Below are 17568 nucleotides of genomic sequence, written 5' to 3' on the forward strand. Positions count from 1 at the left end.
TGCCTGGCCGGGGCCAGTCATGTGTAGATGACCTCTAGCTGACCCACAGATGCGTGAGAAAAATAAATATTTACTGTTATATGCCACTGAGACTTTTGTGGTTGTTTACTACCCAGTAATAGAGAACCAATAAATTATCCTTCTTGAAATACTTTCTTAGCTCAGTTTCCTTATAATCACAGTTTTTTTGGTTTTCCTCCAACTTCATAGGTTGTTCTTCTCAGTGTCTTCTGTGCAGGTTTTCCTCTGCTAGATCTCTAAATTTTGGAGTGGCTTCAGTCTCAGCCCTCTCTCTCCTATCTTTACTTTTTCCCTAAGTGGAATTATCCAGGCCATAACTTTGAATATGATCTACATGCTGGTTCTCAAATTTAAGTCTGAAAACCAGATGCCCCTTAACTTCAGACTCAAACCTGTTTATACATATCCACCTGATGTATGATAGAACTACTAATCACCCTGGCAGGGTGGCTCAGTTGGCTGGAGCATCATCCTGTACACCAAAAAGGTTGCAGGTTTGATTCCCGGTCAGGGCACATACCTAGGTTGTAGGTTTGATCCCCGGTCGTGGCGGGTATGGGATGCAGCTGATTGATGTTTCTCTCTCATCAATGTTTCTCTCTCTCCCCCCACCCCCTTCCTCTCTCTCTAAAATTATTAAAACATATCCTCCAGTGAGGATTAAAAAAAATAAGAACTACCCCTTCACCCCAACATGGGCATCCCATCCACCCAGGTAGCCTAAAAATGGAGGAGGCATCCTCAACTCCTCTCTTCTGTCATAGGTCACATCATCAGTAAGTCCTATCTACTACATCTCCAAAACTGGTCCAGAAACCAGGAACACATCTCACCATAGCCCAACCCTGGTTTTATCTCCTCTTGCCAGGACTTCTGCAACCACATCTTAACTGTTCTCAGCTCCTAGTCCATGCTCTGCAAAGCAGCCAGGGTGATCTTTCTAGAGGGTAAATGAAATCTCTTCACTCCCACCTTAAAACCCTCCAAAGCCTTCACATTGCAACCAAAATAAAGCCCATACTCCTTACCTTGGCCAATGAGGACTTGATGATCTAGTCCCTGCTTATGTCCCCAGAGCCCCTCAAATCTCCTTGTTCACACTGCTCCAGAGACAATGGCCTTCATAGTGTCTCTTGAATATAAGCCCATTCCTGCTTCAGGGCTTTTGTATTTATTATCCATTCTGCTTGGAGCACTTGTTCCCAGACCTACACAGGGCAGCCTCCTTCCCAACCATAAGGTCAAATGTCGCCTCCTCAAAGAGGCCTGCCCGGTCTAAATAAAGCACCATCAGCCTTCCACCAATTCCCCACCCCAGCTCCAATAGCCCTACTCTGTCACATTAGTTTAGCTTCTTTGTAGTACTTATCAAAATTGTTTGGCCTTGTGTCTTCTCTGTTCCCTCCCAATACAACCTTATATCCTTAAGGGCAGCTATTCCTCTTGGTTTCTGATGTGTTCCCAGGGTCCAGAACATGCTTTGCACATAGTGGGCTCTCAGTAAATGCATGTTAGCTGACTGCCTGATGCCAGAACTGAACGGAGGATGTGATTGGCTAGATCCTGACAATGAAGAGGGTGTCCCAGGAAGGCAACTGCAGGGCCAGAGAGAGGGGAGCTGGGGAATTCAAGGTATATCAAAGAGACCGTCAGGGGCCAGGCTGGCTAGGGGAGAATGTGTGTGGGAGTGGGTGAGGAACAATTGCATGGTGGGGGGTGGAGTGCTGTCACTCCACCCTTTGAATTCGTGAGTGCTAAGGACAACTGTGATTCAAGGACACGATATGTTCAAAGGAAAGGTTTTAGGATGATTAGTATGGTTAAAGGGCAAGCATTTCTTAGTGTCCTTAACTGAGTGTTGTCCCGTGGGAGCAGAGGATTTTAGAAGACACAGACATCTAGAAGAATCTGGGAGCCCAAGGGAGCCAGAGATCGGTCCTTGGATTCCAAATGCAAGAAAAACCCATTACCCAACCTTTTAGGGTCGAATATTGAGTTTCCAGTTTTGGAAGGTCTCCCTGGGTAATTAAGGGTTTGCTGAGAGCAGAGCAGGCATCCTACACAAGTGTTAACGAGCTGGTGCCCGTGTCTTGGGCTCCTTCACACCCTCCCCCAACACACACACACACACACACACACACACACACACACACACACACACACACACACTAAACTGCTTTCTTCACCCAGTGACTGAACACAGCTTCACCAGGCCCCCACCCCACGGATACACCCTGGACCCAGCGACTTGCCTTCCCAGCCCCCTCCACCCAATTCCATTGTCAGAGCTGAACAAAGGCCCAAGGCATCCTGGGTTAAAGGATTTTAACTCTGCCAATCCCAGGAGGCTCCCACTAGCAGCAGCTTCCTGCAGGAGAAAAGTGACTGAGACATCTCCCCAGGGGACAGGGGATTTTTTTTCTAGTCTGAAAAACAGAACCTCGCTGCCAATCAGTCACTCCCCCCGAACCTCGCCCAGCCCCCACCCGGGGATCGGGAGCTCTCTTCCCGAGACCTCGCAGCAGTGAAACGGGGCTTTGGGGTTTTTCCCCGGGTGACTTCTGCTCGTGGCGGTCAGTTTTGTTAGCTCCCACTCAAGCCCGAGGGCCCGTTCGCCCCCCAGCAGGCGGGACTCCCCTTTCTCTGCCCTGGCCCCCTCGCCCTCTGCCTGCCCGCTGCCCCTGGCGCCCCGCATGCTGCCCCCGAGCTCCGGAACTGGTCCCCGCCCCCGTCCCGTGGCCCTCGGAACCCCGCCCGGAACCCCGCCCGCACCCCCGCTCCGCAGGCGCCGCACACCGTCAGAGCCACGGCGGCAAGTTGGGGCCCGGCCGCCAGGCGGGCCCCTCGGCGGGTCCGCGCCTCACCGCCCCCTGCGCCCCCAGCTGCGGACCCGGGCTGGCCGGGCACGATCGGGTCTCCCGGCGAGGACAGCGCGCCGGCTGTCGGTTCCCAGCACGGGCATTTCCAGGCGCGAGGTTCGGCGTGCTTGTTTGGGGTGCCTCTGCGCTAACCCGGGGGTGGCGTCTGCGGAGCCCTCGCGGGTTGCTCTGCCCCAGTCCCAGAGGTTTCTGGAACAAACCTGCAGTTGGTGTCAACCCCCTTTTGCCCACCCTGGAACCAAAGTTCAGCATGCATTTTTTTTTCTTTCTTGTTTCACGTAGAAGAAGAGATACCGGGTAAATTAGAAACATGTTTGGGGAAGGAGTGAGCAGTAAACGCTGGCATTTACACAACACAAAATGCCCAGGCCGGGCCACACGCCCGGGCGGCGGGGCGCGCCCAGGGACGGCGCAGCGCCCTCTGGCGGCCGAGGGGCTCCCCTGTTCCCCGCCCCCACGCTCCAGAGCCGGGGAGAGAGCCCCCCACCCCCCAATCGGAGAAGCGACAACTTCGGAGGAATGGAATTAAAAGTGCCCGACGCCAACGTCCTGAGAAATGCTTTTCGTGTTTCGGTGGCCGGCACCGAGGCCAAGAGCCCAGGGAAGGGGCCAACCCACAGGAAAAACCCTTGTTCCACTTTCAGAGGCTGCCTGAAATTCTACCGAGACGGCAGCATCCTTTACCTGCAGGCTTGGATTCTTCCTAAAATTCAGATGCCCCAAGGAAGGAGACCCCTTCTAAACAAGGGCAGATGGCAGAAAACATCACCAGTGTCATCACCAAAGAGTCATGACTATACCAATATACCTACATTTTATATGCTGATGACATTTGATAAGCATCATCTAATCCCCGCTCCCCGCCCCCCATTGTTGCCGGGCCTCCTTTTGTACTCGGAACAGCAGCTGCCACCCGCAGGGGCCATTCCCTCTCTTTCAGTTGGCCCCAGGTTTCCTTGTCCCTTGGACATCCTAAACATTTCTCCCTTCTTTCCAAGTCTTCTCGTTCTCACAGTGGCTACTTGAGTTCAGGCTCACACAGTTTATTGTCTGGATCACTGCTGCTCCCGTGGGGGTAGCTGGGGCCCTTGGGGGGGGGGGGCTCTGGCAAGTCCCCTCTCTGCCCAACATGCAGCACCGCTGTACCTGCAGAATAGCAACCATCTTGCACTGGTGGGGGACTCTCTTCCCAAAGTCAGCACACTACTCTCACTTTCAGCTTCTTTGTCTATCTGGAGTTTCTTTCCAGAAAAGTATTGCCACTCCTCCATCTGGTGGAAGCCAGAAGAAGTGGGGGTGCTGTGTTTCTGAGGAACCCAGGCAGGTTCTTCCCCAACCCCCATCCGTTTTCCTCTGAATCCCTCTTGGGGTTTCTACTTTTCCATACTGTCCGGTGGGAATTCCTCCAACTTCGTATCTCCCGTCTCTTCGAGGTATTCCCTGCTGTACTTGTTGCTGCATAAGAAGCCACCCAGTGGCTTAAAACAACAAACATGTGTTTATTTGTTCATGTCTCTGTGGGCCAGCTGGGCAGTGTCTAGCCTGGCTCTGCTGGGCTCGCCTTGTGTCTGTGGTGAGCTGGCAGGTCGCTGGATGGTTGAACATGGCCTCGCTCACACATCTGGTGGTTAGCAGGCTGTCAGCTGGGGCGAGAAGGGGACTGGGCCCCGTGCCTCTTATCCAGCAGCTAGCCTACCCCGGCTTCTTGCTGGGGAAGCAGGGTTTCAAGGATGGGGAGAGCAGAAGCTACGAGGTTCCATGAGGCCTAGGCTTGGAACTGGCACACCCTCGCTTCCTCCGCATTCTCTTGGTCAAAGCAAGTCACAAGGCCAGGCCAAACTCAAATGATGAGGAAACGGACTTCAGGTCCTGATGGAAAGAACTGCAAACTATTGTGGCCACTTTTGCAGTTCTCCACACTTGCCCTCTTCTCTCTTGGGGCACACTACCAATAAAGTAAACACACTTCAAGATATCTCATCCCACCTTGCCGGTGTGACTCAGTGGTTAGAGCATTGGCCTGCACACTAAAGGGTCTCAGGTTTGATTCCCAGTCAAGGACATGCACCTGGGTTGCAGGTTCCACCCCCACCCCACCCCCCAGCCTCAGTTGGGGCATGTGTAGGAGGCTCTCTCACATCGATGATGTTTCTTTCTCTCTCTCCTGTTTCTCTTTCCTTCCCTTCCTTCCACTCTCTCTCTCTAAAAAAAAAAAGGAATCCTCTAGTGAGGATTGACAATAACAAAAAATAATAGAAGAGCCTGTGCTTGAAAATGCTGGCACTCACTGAACACAGAACCTGTGCTGTTCCTGAAATTGCCCCTCACATAGGTGCTGAGAAATTGCCATGGCTGAACATGTTTTCTCTAAAACACCCTTAGTCACTCGTTGAGCCCTTCATCCCTCAGTCCACCAAGACGGGCCCCCCACTCTACTTCCCCAGGCCTGTACCTATATTTCAGGCCTAGTACCATGCTGCAACCTAGTATCTCTAACGCTTAGCACATGACTTGGCATAGTAGGTGCTCAATAAATGTTCGATGAAAGAAAGAATGAATGAATGGGGACGTAGGAGAGGAAAGGCTTCCTCTACCCTCCTAGGGTTGATAGCTGGGTCTATGAAATAAACTGACTTCAGGCAGATATCACAGGGGAGGGGAAAAGTGAATACCTAAAAGAGATATGAATTTGAGAGCTTATATACCATCTTAATAGGGGGAGAGGGAGGTAGATAATTTAGGGGAGAGTAAATAACTTTTAGGAAAGATGAATGGGCCTTAGAAGGATAGATGGGAGATATGATAGAGTGTGACAAATTTGTCTGGGTGTGATGTGGACTGCTAGTCTCCTCTCCTGTGATAAGAGTCAATCTTACCAGATCGATGAAACTCTCTGGGAGAAGGGAGGGGATTTTTGACAACTGAGTTCTGTTTGGAGGATCTGTCTTTAGGCAGAAGAGATCAGAGAAATTCTCTTCCAACATTGCTGTTTTTCAAGTGCCTTCAGCTCAAACGAATCAATAACCAAAGCACCGTATTTTGGGGTGGCGTGTGCTAAACTCCTTCAAGGACTTCACTTCATTCTGATAGTTTGTCTTTTCCTTGGGTGAGACCAACTTCTTTTTGATAATTTCGAGACCAAGTCAACCCATCAGGGCAGTAGGGAAAGATGTTCCCGAGAACTGGGAGTAGGGTGGTGCTCCTCAAACTGGCTGCCAGTTGCAATACCCAGGGAAGTCCAGGCTCAAGCTGAGAATTTGGATGTGAGTGGCATGGGAGCAGCCTCAGAATCCAGAACCAAAGATAGCTCTGATGTGGGCACATTCATCATTTTCCCAGAATGGAGTCTTCCAGATCTGACAGTGAAGAACCCCAGCTTCCACTGATGGTTCTCAGAGTTCAGACCACAGAGGGAAATGATTGAGTCTGGGCAGGGGTAAAAGAACACCTCAAGCCCTGAGCAGTTTTGCTCAGTGGTTAGAGCGTCGGCCCACGGACAAAAGGCTCCCAGGTTCGATTCCTGGTCAAGGGCACTCTACCTCGGTTGCAGGTTCGACCCCAGTCTGGGTGTTTGCAGGAGGCAACCAATCTATGTGTCTCTCTCACATCTATGTTTCTCTGTCTCTCCCCCTCTCCCACCCTCTCTCTCCTTTCCCTCCTCCATCCCCATCTCTAAGAAAAAAATAAATGGAGAAATATCCTCAGGTTAGGATTTTAAAAAAGGACATCTCAAGCCCACTTGCATTGCTAAGTGTGTGTTGCTGTGTACCTAGACATACTGAAAAAAACAAGCCACTCATCACCACCTGATGTTTTAAGGGACTCATACAATGAGTTAATATTCACAAACATGTGTGCCGTGCCATGCAGAGTAAATATGAAAGTCAGAGGCAAAATCAGAGGTTGCGGATGGCTGGCTGCAGGGCAGATTCCAGGGGCCCCTGGACTGTCCCTAAGGAGCCAGGGTTCCAGGAGTCCTGTTGAGAAAATCTGATCCAGTCAGACAGGTGGCCATTCAAACCAGTGGCTTGCGGAGGGGGCAGGTGGAGAGGGAGGAGCCACTCCTTCTGTGATAATGGGACTAAAATATCCCCTACAGAATTGTAGGAGAAAGTGGCAGCTGGGCTCCTGGGATGAAGAAAGCTGAGTTTATACATCTGTTTTTTTGGTGGTTTATTTTGCCTGCTACACCTTCAGCTTGGCTCTTTTGAGAGATGGACATGGAACTGTCCACAAACACATTGCCCCACGGCCATGGTAGGATGGCAGAAACCTGTGGAGAAGGCAAGTGGGTGCTGGTGGGCATCCAGATGCAGGCCGTGCTCCCACAGGAGCCGGGTGGGAGTGTAAGAAAACAGGAATCTTCTTGGAATGCATAGGTCTGGGGTTGGGGAGGAAGATTGTCATCTTCATCAAATGAGATTAATAAACCCTGGAAATTAAATTTAGGCCCACAGAAAGGGGTTCGATTATTCAAAGGATAAGGGAAGTGAGGAGAAAGCTGTGCCGATTCCGAGTTGGGTCCTAGAGTTTCTCTGTGGCACACGGACTGTAACACATAACACACAGGCTGCGACACACAGGCTGCAATAACCCCTGAGGCAAAGGGTGGTCCTGGGACATCTGCAGCAGAATGAACTGGGTGGCTTGTCCAGAACTTGGACCAAGGCCTCTCCCAGATCTACCTAATCTCTAGGTACGGGGCTCTCTGGAGACTGGGTCTGGAGAATTCAAAATGTCAAATATGTACCTTCAAGTGATTCCAAGATGCCTGTAGAGCTGGTAGATGGAAATAAGGAGCCAGTGGCTCCCAAACCTGGGGTTTGAGAATGGACCCAGAACTTCAAAAGCTGGCCTCTGCCCCTGATTTCTGAGGTGGGCCCAGGAATCAATATTCTTATGATCACGACCATCATGTAAGTTAGGTGTTCTTGGAGGAAATGAACTGGGAAGAAACTTCCCTGATCTGTTACTAAACTCTGGGAGTCTGCACATTTGGACTGGGGCATTCTGCCTAGACCCCCCAGAGACAATCTAGGGGCATGGAGATGCTGGGACTTTGGGGTCCCTCCATCCCAGCTTTAATGAGATATAATTAACATATAACTTTGTGTGAGTTTAAGGTATACATGTTGATTTGATATACTTATATATTGCAAAATGATTACCACCGTGGTGTTGGATAACACCTCCATTATGTCTCATAATTACCATTTCTTTTTTGTGGTGAGAACACTTAAAATCTACTCTCTTAGCAACTTTCAAGTATATAATACAGTATTATTAACTATAATCACCATGCTGTACATTACATCCCCAGGACTTATTCATCTTATAACTGAAAGTTTGTTCTCTTTGGCCAATATCTCCCAATTTTCCTCACCCCCCAGCTGCTGGTAACCACCGTTCTAGTCTCTGTTTCTACCTTTTCAGCTTTTTAAGATTCCACATATATAAGTAATATCATACAGGGTTTGCATCTTTCTCTGTCTGGCTTATTTCACATAGCAAAACTCTTTCAAGATCACGTCTCTGTTGCCCACTCATCTGTTGAAGGACACAGGTTATCGCCATACCTGCAGTGGACACTAGAGTGCAGATATTTTTATAAATCCCCTTTTTTCTTCCTTTGGATATATACCCAGGAGTGGGGCTGCCGGGTCACATGAGAGTCCTATTTTTAATTTTTTGAGGAACCTTCATACTATCTTCCATAATGGCTGCACCAACTTATATCTAACTAGCAGAGAGGTTCCCTTTTCTTTACATCTTGCCAGCACTTGTTAACTCTTATCTTTTTGGTGATAGCTATTCTAACTGGTGTGAAGTGAGTGGGGCCACTGTTTTGAAGTATTTGGGGATTGATAAGAACCCACAAAATGAGTTCAAAGTCAGCAGAGTATCTGCATCAGAAAAACAAGGACCTCCCCAAGGAGAATCAACTTTCTCATATGCTTTTGGCCTTAAGAGAACATGCTAGTGCCGTTCTGCCAGCTCCAGTTCAGAACAGCAGGCAGCGGAAAGTCAGCTGTAATCGAGTTCTAACACTCACAGGATGAGTGGACACACGTGCGCTCGTCTGTGCCAGCAGAGGCCCCGCGTCCTGGTACCACTGGCCCCGGAGGCCCCATCTTTGCCAATGGGTGAGCTTCAAAGCGACCTGGCCCTCGGCCCTCACCAAAGGTAACCTTCCTTTTACAAAATGCCTCTCAATTCTTATCCAAAAATAACACTGTATGCAATTTATACTCTATTGAATATCAAAATGGGCAGGGGGTCCTCAAGGTCAAAACTATTTTCATAATAGGATGTTATTTGCCTTTTCCACTCTCATTTTCTCGTGAATGTACAAAAGGTACATGCTTTGGGAAAACTCAGTCTGATATCACAGCTGACTGAGTCCAGAAGTAGATAGGGGACTCCATCTGTCTTTTATTAAGCTAAACACTTTTAAAATTTGCAGGAATGTAAAATGGTGCCACACTTCTCACTAACTTTTTTTTGTTTTGGAAAATATAGTTTTTTTAAAAAAAGTTATGTTAATATGGGTTTGGTATTGTAATTTTATATAGGTAAATAAATACTTTTTTTTTTCAGTTTTAATTTCTAATATGGCAAATATTGGGAGGTAAAACCCATGTAAGTAAAAAGTTCCTTGAGGTCCTCAGTGATGTTCAAAGTATAAAGGAGTCCTGAGATCAAAAAGATTGAGAACCCCTGCCTTATTTCTTCCCCAAATCCTGGATTATCCTCTAGGGTCCACATCAAAGTTTTCAAGTGTACAAGTTCCCCTTCTCACCCAACGGTTGGGCTCCACCTTGGTGACATCTGACATCTCTCCTTTGCAGAACAGCTGCCTCAAAGCGCCCCGCAGCCCTACACATGGCCCCTCCTGGTCCTCCCTGCCTGCCTTCCAGAGTGAGAATGCTTCCCTTCGGCTGGGCTCAGCAAACCTGGGATAGAGGCGAGGGACTCCTGCGCATTCCGGGAAGTCAGGGAACAAAACACCGTCACAGTCCTCAAGGAACTTCAGATTTTGTGTGAGATACAGGACCGGTAAGCAGCTGCCCGTGAATACCTGTGATTGCCGATTGCCAGCTAATACCCTGCGGGCAGAGCAGGTCCCGAGCCAACCCCGAGCCTCCGGAGATGCAGGGCTGCGCGCGCCTCCTGGTGGCCGTGTCCCGCCAGCGCAGCCTTTGCCCTCGGGGGCCGCGGGAGGCGCCCCCGGGTCAGGTCTCAAATCTGGGGATCTCGGCGCGGGGGCCTCAGCACTGTGAGGATCTATCTGGGTCCTCGGTGGCCTTCTGTCTGTCCCTTTGCATGTTTACCCCTTGAAGACTAATTCCAGCCGGCTTCTGCCTCTGCCCTTTACGGAGCTAGCGCCAACCCCATTAGTAAGCGACAGAGTCTATCGCCGTAGGAACATGTGCGGATTGGACCCAAGTCCAAGGAGCTCGGTGCCAAAGTTCCGCGTCTTCGCCACGCCCAACCGCACGCAGCCTGCCGCCTGAGGCAGCCCCGGGCATCGGCGATATTGAAGCTTATTCTCCAGGAGGCCCAGTTCCTTCGGGAGGGGGGAGGGAGCCCCGACTCCGAATCTCCGCGGCTCCGGCTGTGCTCCCTGCTCCTCCTGAGCGCGGGGTTGCACTTTCTGGTTCTAACATGGGATCGACACCCCGAGATCCCCAGCAGCCCTCCTAGGGCTTTCTTCCAGGGATGTGCCCCCCCCCCCAATGCTGTAAAAAGCACTGAGCAGTCTGCTGTGAACCCTAGAACCCCACACCGTGAACGGACAGGTGAGCACTTCCACCCTGGTTTCCTCAGCACACAGCCAAAAAGTAAGCCCTACAATCGAGGAAGGAAACACCACAGTGTCTCTCTTTTAATCAAACCCTAGAAATTCAGAATGAAAATATCCTCGAACTGAGAACAGCATTAGGGGCTGGGAGGGAGTGTCGCAGACAGCGAGGCATCCTCGGGCCCCCGCCGCAGGGCCTCTGCAGTTCTGACTCAGGGCCCAGGAGAAGGACCCTCACTGCCCCAGAAGCAAACTCAACCATCTGAACCCGTGGTTTCCGTGGTAACCATCAAAGAGTGGCCCCCTTTTCTTTCCTACAGATATTCCTCCCACCCCTCCCTTCACCAGTCACCGTCAGGCATGAGCTACAACTGGATTCCATACAAATACTAGTTACATGGTGTCACTTACCCCTTTCCATCCGTGTTCCAAGGAAGTACAAACTGCTTCTTTAATTTACACAGAAATACCCTTTAAAAGGAAACCAGTGATGTCGGGTACATGGAGGTTTCTTTTTATTATTCTTTTTTATTTTGTGTATGCTTAAAATTTTTCATAATCAAATGTTTAAAAATGTATCTTTGTTGTTGAAAGTATCACAGGTGTCCCCTTTCCCCCCCATTGATCCCCTCCACCCCACATCAAATTTTTTTTAAGTAAAAAATGTCTTAACTTTTTCCAAAAAAAATTTAAACAAAAAAATAAACATTCAAAACATTCTCCTTTCAACATTTCTGAAGAAAAATCTGTCTTTGCGAAGAACGCTAAATGATTACAACATGACTACCATTTTCTGCAAAAGGAAATCATAGATTATTTGGGGTATGGTAAAGAGGACGTAGCCTAAGACTTTAATTTTGAAGCACAAGAATATAAGCAAACCTTTAGTGTATAATATAGAAAAACACAGATATCCTCACATTGCCCTTCTTCCACAATCCCATTCCCATCCTTTCCCCACGCAGTCCCCTCACCCTTTGCAACCTTTCAAACTTCCACGAGGAGCAGCCCAGCAAGTGTGAACACCTGTTGCTCTGGTACTAAGATGGGTTGAGTAAACTCTGGTCCTTGGGCCAACTCTGGCGGGGGCCCATTTTTATATGGTTAGTCAGCTAAGCATGTTTTTTACATTGTTAAAAGACTGTAAAAACAAGCAAACCCACAAAGAAGAATATGTGACAGAGACTAAACGTCCAGCCCCGGGGCACGTCTGCTGTATGAACCGTCTCTGCTGTAGGCTGGCTGGAGTCCTGGCGAGCGGTGGCTTTTCTTCCATCCAGGCAGCAATGACAAGAGGTACAGCCGGGAAGTTGCCATGCCGACGGGGAATTCAGTGCTTAAAATAGTCAACTGTGCTCAGGCATTTTGGGGGTGGGTGGATTTTGAGAGAGGGTGTTAGAGAGAGGGGTGGGGAGAGATGATAAACTAATGAGTCAGACCCAGCTGGTGACAGCTGTTCCGTCATCCCTCTGACAATACGAGGTGGGAAGGGGAGAGCTCTAAAAAAAAAAACGAGGTCTAAAAGAGGCATTTTCCATTCAAAGAGTAAGGCTAGCTCTGTCTCCCCACGGTTTTCCTGCCCGAGGAGGAAAGGCCCCTCCACCTCTCCTGCCCCCGCCCTGCGGAGAGCAGCAGAGGAACCGGCGTCTCCTCACAAAGGGCCTCTGACTCAGAGGAAGCGGCGGGGCAGGGAGTGGGCCGAGCTTCCTCCCGGGAGGCCTGAGCCCCACCGCCCCTGTCGTCGTCATCGGCACCATCGTCACGGCACGAAAATGGAAGTGTATCCCTAAAGATGTGTCTTACCCGGCTAGACCGGCCCATCAACCATCACTCTCTGAGATTCCCTTGTCGCCCCTCTGTGGCCCCCTCAATGCCTAGAACGGTGAACTAAGTCCATTGGTTCTTTATTGTGGTAAAATATATAGAACATAAAAGTTACCATTTTAACCATTTTTACTGTACGTTTCAGTGGCATTAAGTACATTCATGTTGTGTGCAGCTGTCACCGCTGTCCCTCTCCAGAACTTCCCCGTCATCCCATAGGCCAAAACTCTGTACGCTCCTGTTCCACATGCCCCGCGACCCCTGGCCAGCCCTGTTCTACTCTCTGTCTCTATGCATTTGGCTATTCTAGGAATCTTGTACAAGTTAAATCACACAGTATTTGTTCTTTTGTGCCTGGCTTATTTCACTTATCCTGTCTGCAGGACTCATTCATGTTGGAGCACTTGCCAGAGTTCCCTTCCTTTTTAAGGCTGAGTAATATTCCACGGTATGTGTATACGTGTTTTGTTTATTCAGTCTTCTACTGATGGACATTTGGGTTGTTTTCACCTTTTAGCTACTGGGAATAGTGCTGCTATGAACTTCAGTGTAGAAATAGCTGTTCGAGTCCCTGCTTTCAATTCTTTTGGTGGCTAAGTCCATTTTCAGAAAGGAAACAGTAAGCAAATTGAGATCCCACCCAGGATGCCGAAGATGCTACAGCATTTCCCTGTCTTTTCCACCCTATCCATTCAGAATCCATCTCCCATGAGGCCAGCAAGCCCTCATCTCCTGTTCTCCACCCCCTCTGCCTTTACTGCCCACCCCCATGAGGTCAAGGCTCTAGAGACCTCGGCCCCATACCCTTCATCCAGGAAAAATGGGGAGCGTTAAGGTGGATAATTAGCTCCTTTGTATTTTTTAAAGTTGAGCACCGTTAAAGCAAAACTTTCTGGATTCAATACCAATTGTATCTTTCAGCATGATTTCAATGTGTTTTTGTACTCAAGGACCCATTTCCCACCAGGGACAGGGAAGGAAAGGGCTCAGTGGATGACATATCACTAGGAACTTTTTGGTTGGGAATGAGCACATGGCCTCAGCTGGTCACTCAGGCCAAAGAGAAGGAATTTTACTTCATGGCTGGGTAAGATGTTCTTTCGTAGTCTGGAAGTGCTCCACTTGATGCTGATCAAAAGGAAATTGGGCTGTGGTTAAAACTGACACCTAGGGAAGAAGGCAAAGCTGCGAGAGTAGCAGAATATGGTGGTAAAACCCTGACCATGCAATGCCTGAAGCTCACCCTACTCCAGTTACCTGTTAAGGAGCTAGTATATTGCCTTGTATTATTTTAAGCCCATTTTGGCAGGGCTTTCTGACCCCTGGGGCCAAAAACATCCTAACAGACTCTGACTGCATGCAGTTAGGATTTAAACTTTTTTTATCCCAGAACAATGGGAAATCATTACAAGGTGAGTCCAGGGAGAGGGTGAGTCCAGGGAGAGGGTGACATGATGGCATCTGCAATCAAAGCACCACTCTGGCTACAGGGTGCACATGGGTTCATGGGGAGCTGGGTGGTTGCAGTTAGGGAGCTTCTGGACTAGTTCTGGCGGGAGGTTATGAAGGAGAGAGGGAACAGATCTGGGAGATTTTAAAGGAGTTAGGTAAGTTGATAGAAGTTTAGGAAGTTAGTAAGGTTGACAAGCTTTGATGGCTTGGGGAGAGGAGGGAGGTGTCAAGGGTGACTCTAGGTTTGTGGCTTGCTTGGTTGGATGAATGGGGGTGCAACTCCCATGACAAGGCTGTTGCTGAGGGAAGAGATTTAACGCTGACAGTGTCAGTTTCCTGAAGGGACTTGACTTTGGTGGGAGGAACAACAGCCAACATTAGCTCAGTGCTAGTCGTGAACCAACTGTGGTACAAAGTGCTTTACATGTATAAACATCAACAAAGACCTCCGTCCCATTTTACAGATAAGGAAACTCAGGCACTGAGATTAAGGAATTGCCCAAGGCTACACAACCAACTAGGAAATGAGATTTGAACACAAGGAGTTTGTTTCTAAGAAAAATATGTACCAAGAAGGCTCTCAAGAGCAAAGGGCAGGTAATGTAATACTCTTACCTGGGGTCTAGACCGCCAACTCCAAAGCAGAAAACTCTAGGAAGCTGGATTTTAATTCCTGGCACAGTCTCCCTTTCCTAAATTAGTTCATACCTAGATGGCCTCTGACTAACTAAGCAGCCTGGGACGGGTGCTCTTTTTCACAGCCCCAGCACCCCAAGTTGAGTTTCTGATTTTACCACTCTGATCAGTGAAACCTGACCCAGAGGATCCCCAGCAAGGCTAGAGTGAGAGGCCGCATGCTTCCCCCAGGGCCTGCGGCCAACCGGGCCCAGGCTTAGCCTGCTGCCAGCCGGGAGGGAGAGGGCCACACAGAAAGGAAGGTGTGGATGGGACTGCTCGGAGGGAAGGGCCTGCCTGGGCTGGTCACCTGGAAAGAGGAGAGAGGAGAGAGAGCCACGGTGTGCTCCACCTCCTTAGAAAGCACCACCGCTGGGAGCCTTTGTCCCGGAGTCAGCTCAGTTCTCATCCGCACAGACGAGGGTCTCCTTCCTCATCATGGCTTCTCTTGCTAACCAATGTCCTCAACAACATCCCCCCACAACACAGAGGAACTTCTAGCGCACTTCCTAGCACATCCCTCAGGAGAGGGGACTCCAGGGGGCAAGGCAGTGCTAAGGCTATGGAGGGAGGGAGGGCAGGGTGTGTGTGTGTGTGTGTGTGTATCATCACCACCATCACAGCAATTTCAATTCAGTAAGTGAACATACCGAGCGAGGTACTTCCTACTCTCCTTACTCTTTTACACTGTAACCCCAAATCAGATGGGAGTTACTTTTCCCTCGAGATCTATATAAAATCACATTGATAACCACCCCCATCCCCACCCCCAGACACATAGTTCCAAAGTCAATGCATACCCAAAGCCCCCGGGTGCGGTTTTCATTTCCCATGGCCAGTGCTACCTCATGGGCTCCACTTTTAAAAGTGGTTTTGTTTGTTCTGCCGAGTCATGGCTGCTATGAAACTCAGTCCTTCGTTGGTTTCCACAAAAACGGCCCGTCGCGTAGACAGTGCTGGCAGGTGAACCCTGCTCGCCAGGAGGGGCAAGGTGGGCTCGCGCTGCAGGCTTCTGCCACACTGTCTCCTGCTTTGCTTTGCCTCCTCCCAGCTTTGTACTGGATGCCCTCCCTCCTGGGTTACTTGGGGAGCTCCAATTTGTCTCCCTTTATGGAAGAGAAAACCCCAGCTTTCCCAGCTCTTTCCCCCAAACTTGACCATCTGGCTCAGCATAACAAAGGGCCTCTGCTGGGCACCGTCAGGTGGGTTATAAACAGCCAGCGTTACCCCCTCGCCATCCTAAGAACATGGACACCCATCTTGTCTCCCACCCCTGGATTATCGATTCCTTGCGGGCAGGGGCCGTGTCGTTTTGTTCTCAGAGATGTCCACTGTGCCTGGCACAGTGCTTGGCTGGTGATGAGCGGACAACCAGCCGTTTCCTTACAGTCGGCCTGTACTTCAAGTGAAAGTTAAAAAATAGTTGGAAATCTCCAGTGATAGGTGAAAACAGAATGGCATGGTAATTAATTTTCATGTCTTTAACTGCTATTAAGACTGAACATTTTTCATATATTTATAAGCCACCTGTATTTTTCTCTTTGTGAGTTGTTCATTTTCTTTGCCTATATTTATATTACTTAGGGGTTTATTCATTGATTTAAGATTTTATGTATCAAGAAAATTACATTTTGGTAGCATTGATTTGCTGCAAAAAAAAAAAAAGTAGCCTAGCCCCAAGCCATAAGCCAAATAAATCCAACGTCTTCAGGAAGATGAAAGGTTTAAGAGACACTGATTCATGATGGCTTCTTTGCGTAGAAAAGACTTGATGTAATTTTAGTAAGAAAATATTTGTTGAGCATCTCTGGTGTGCAGTGCATGGCGTGTGGCGCTGGGGCATGCAACGTGAAATAACCCCTCTGCCCTCGAGGGTTCCACCACAGAGGGCTCGACATATACACACATCGATTGCTTCCAAAGCGGGTATTACTGAGTATGGACAAAGGACTCTCAGAAGCCATGGATTCTGACTTGGGGTGGGAAGGTGGGTTGAAACGGCTTTACAGAGGATATGGCAGTATGCAGGCACTGGAGGCAAAAGCAGAGAGGGATGGGGGTTCCTGGCCCCCTCTGAGGGGGGAGTGGTCAGCACGGGAAGAGGGCCTGGAGCTAGGCAGGGGGGAGGCAGGAGGCTGTGCAGGACTTGTGGTGCACAGGAATTGTGGTGCTTTCTGCAGGCGATGGCTGGGCACCAAGCATGTGTTCCAGCTCGATTTTTTTGTATCCGTCCCTCCTCCATCCACACCAGGGAAGAACAGGGGGCCGGTTGGATGAAAATCTTGAAGATGTTTGCTTTCCTCAATCAGGCTCTCCAGCCCCCTGACATTCGGATCCCTGGAGCCTAAGAGGGAAAAAAAGAGTGGACTGAAATGAGAAAATACTCGTGTGAAGGAGAAAAGAGCAGCTGTAAGTACAACACTCATTTGTAGATGGAATGAATAGATGAGATAAAACCCTAAATAAATATCTTGCATGGTACTAATTGCGTTTTAAAAGCTGCCACTGGAGAACAGATAAAACGAGGCTGTATTTCATTAGAGGCTTCCTTAATGCTATGGTATTTGCCAGCAAGCCCTATTAAAGCACTCTGTAATTAAAGACCAGTTCTGGGTCCTGTAATTTAGAGCATTATCAAAATATGGTGAGTGGCTGAAGGTAAGGACACGAAAACAAGCACCACTTTCATGAGGTCCTCGTAGATCACACAGAAGGAGAATTTTAAAAGCTCAGCCTTTGTACCACCCCTGCCAGAGGGGTGTCCACACCAGTGTTTTCCATTTGACAGGTGACCAGTTATTATTATTATTTTTAATCCCACAGCACTGTGGATGGAAAAGTAAATCAGTTCTTTTTCTTAAATGATTTTTAAAATTGCAATATAATTCTCATGACATAAAATTACCACTTTAAAGT

The sequence above is a fragment of the Miniopterus natalensis genome, chromosome 13 (assembly GCF_054644295.1).
Source record: "Miniopterus natalensis isolate mMinNat1 chromosome 13, mMinNat1.hap1, whole genome shotgun sequence".
Taxonomy (NCBI): Eukaryota; Metazoa; Chordata; class Mammalia; order Chiroptera; family Miniopteridae; genus Miniopterus; species Miniopterus natalensis.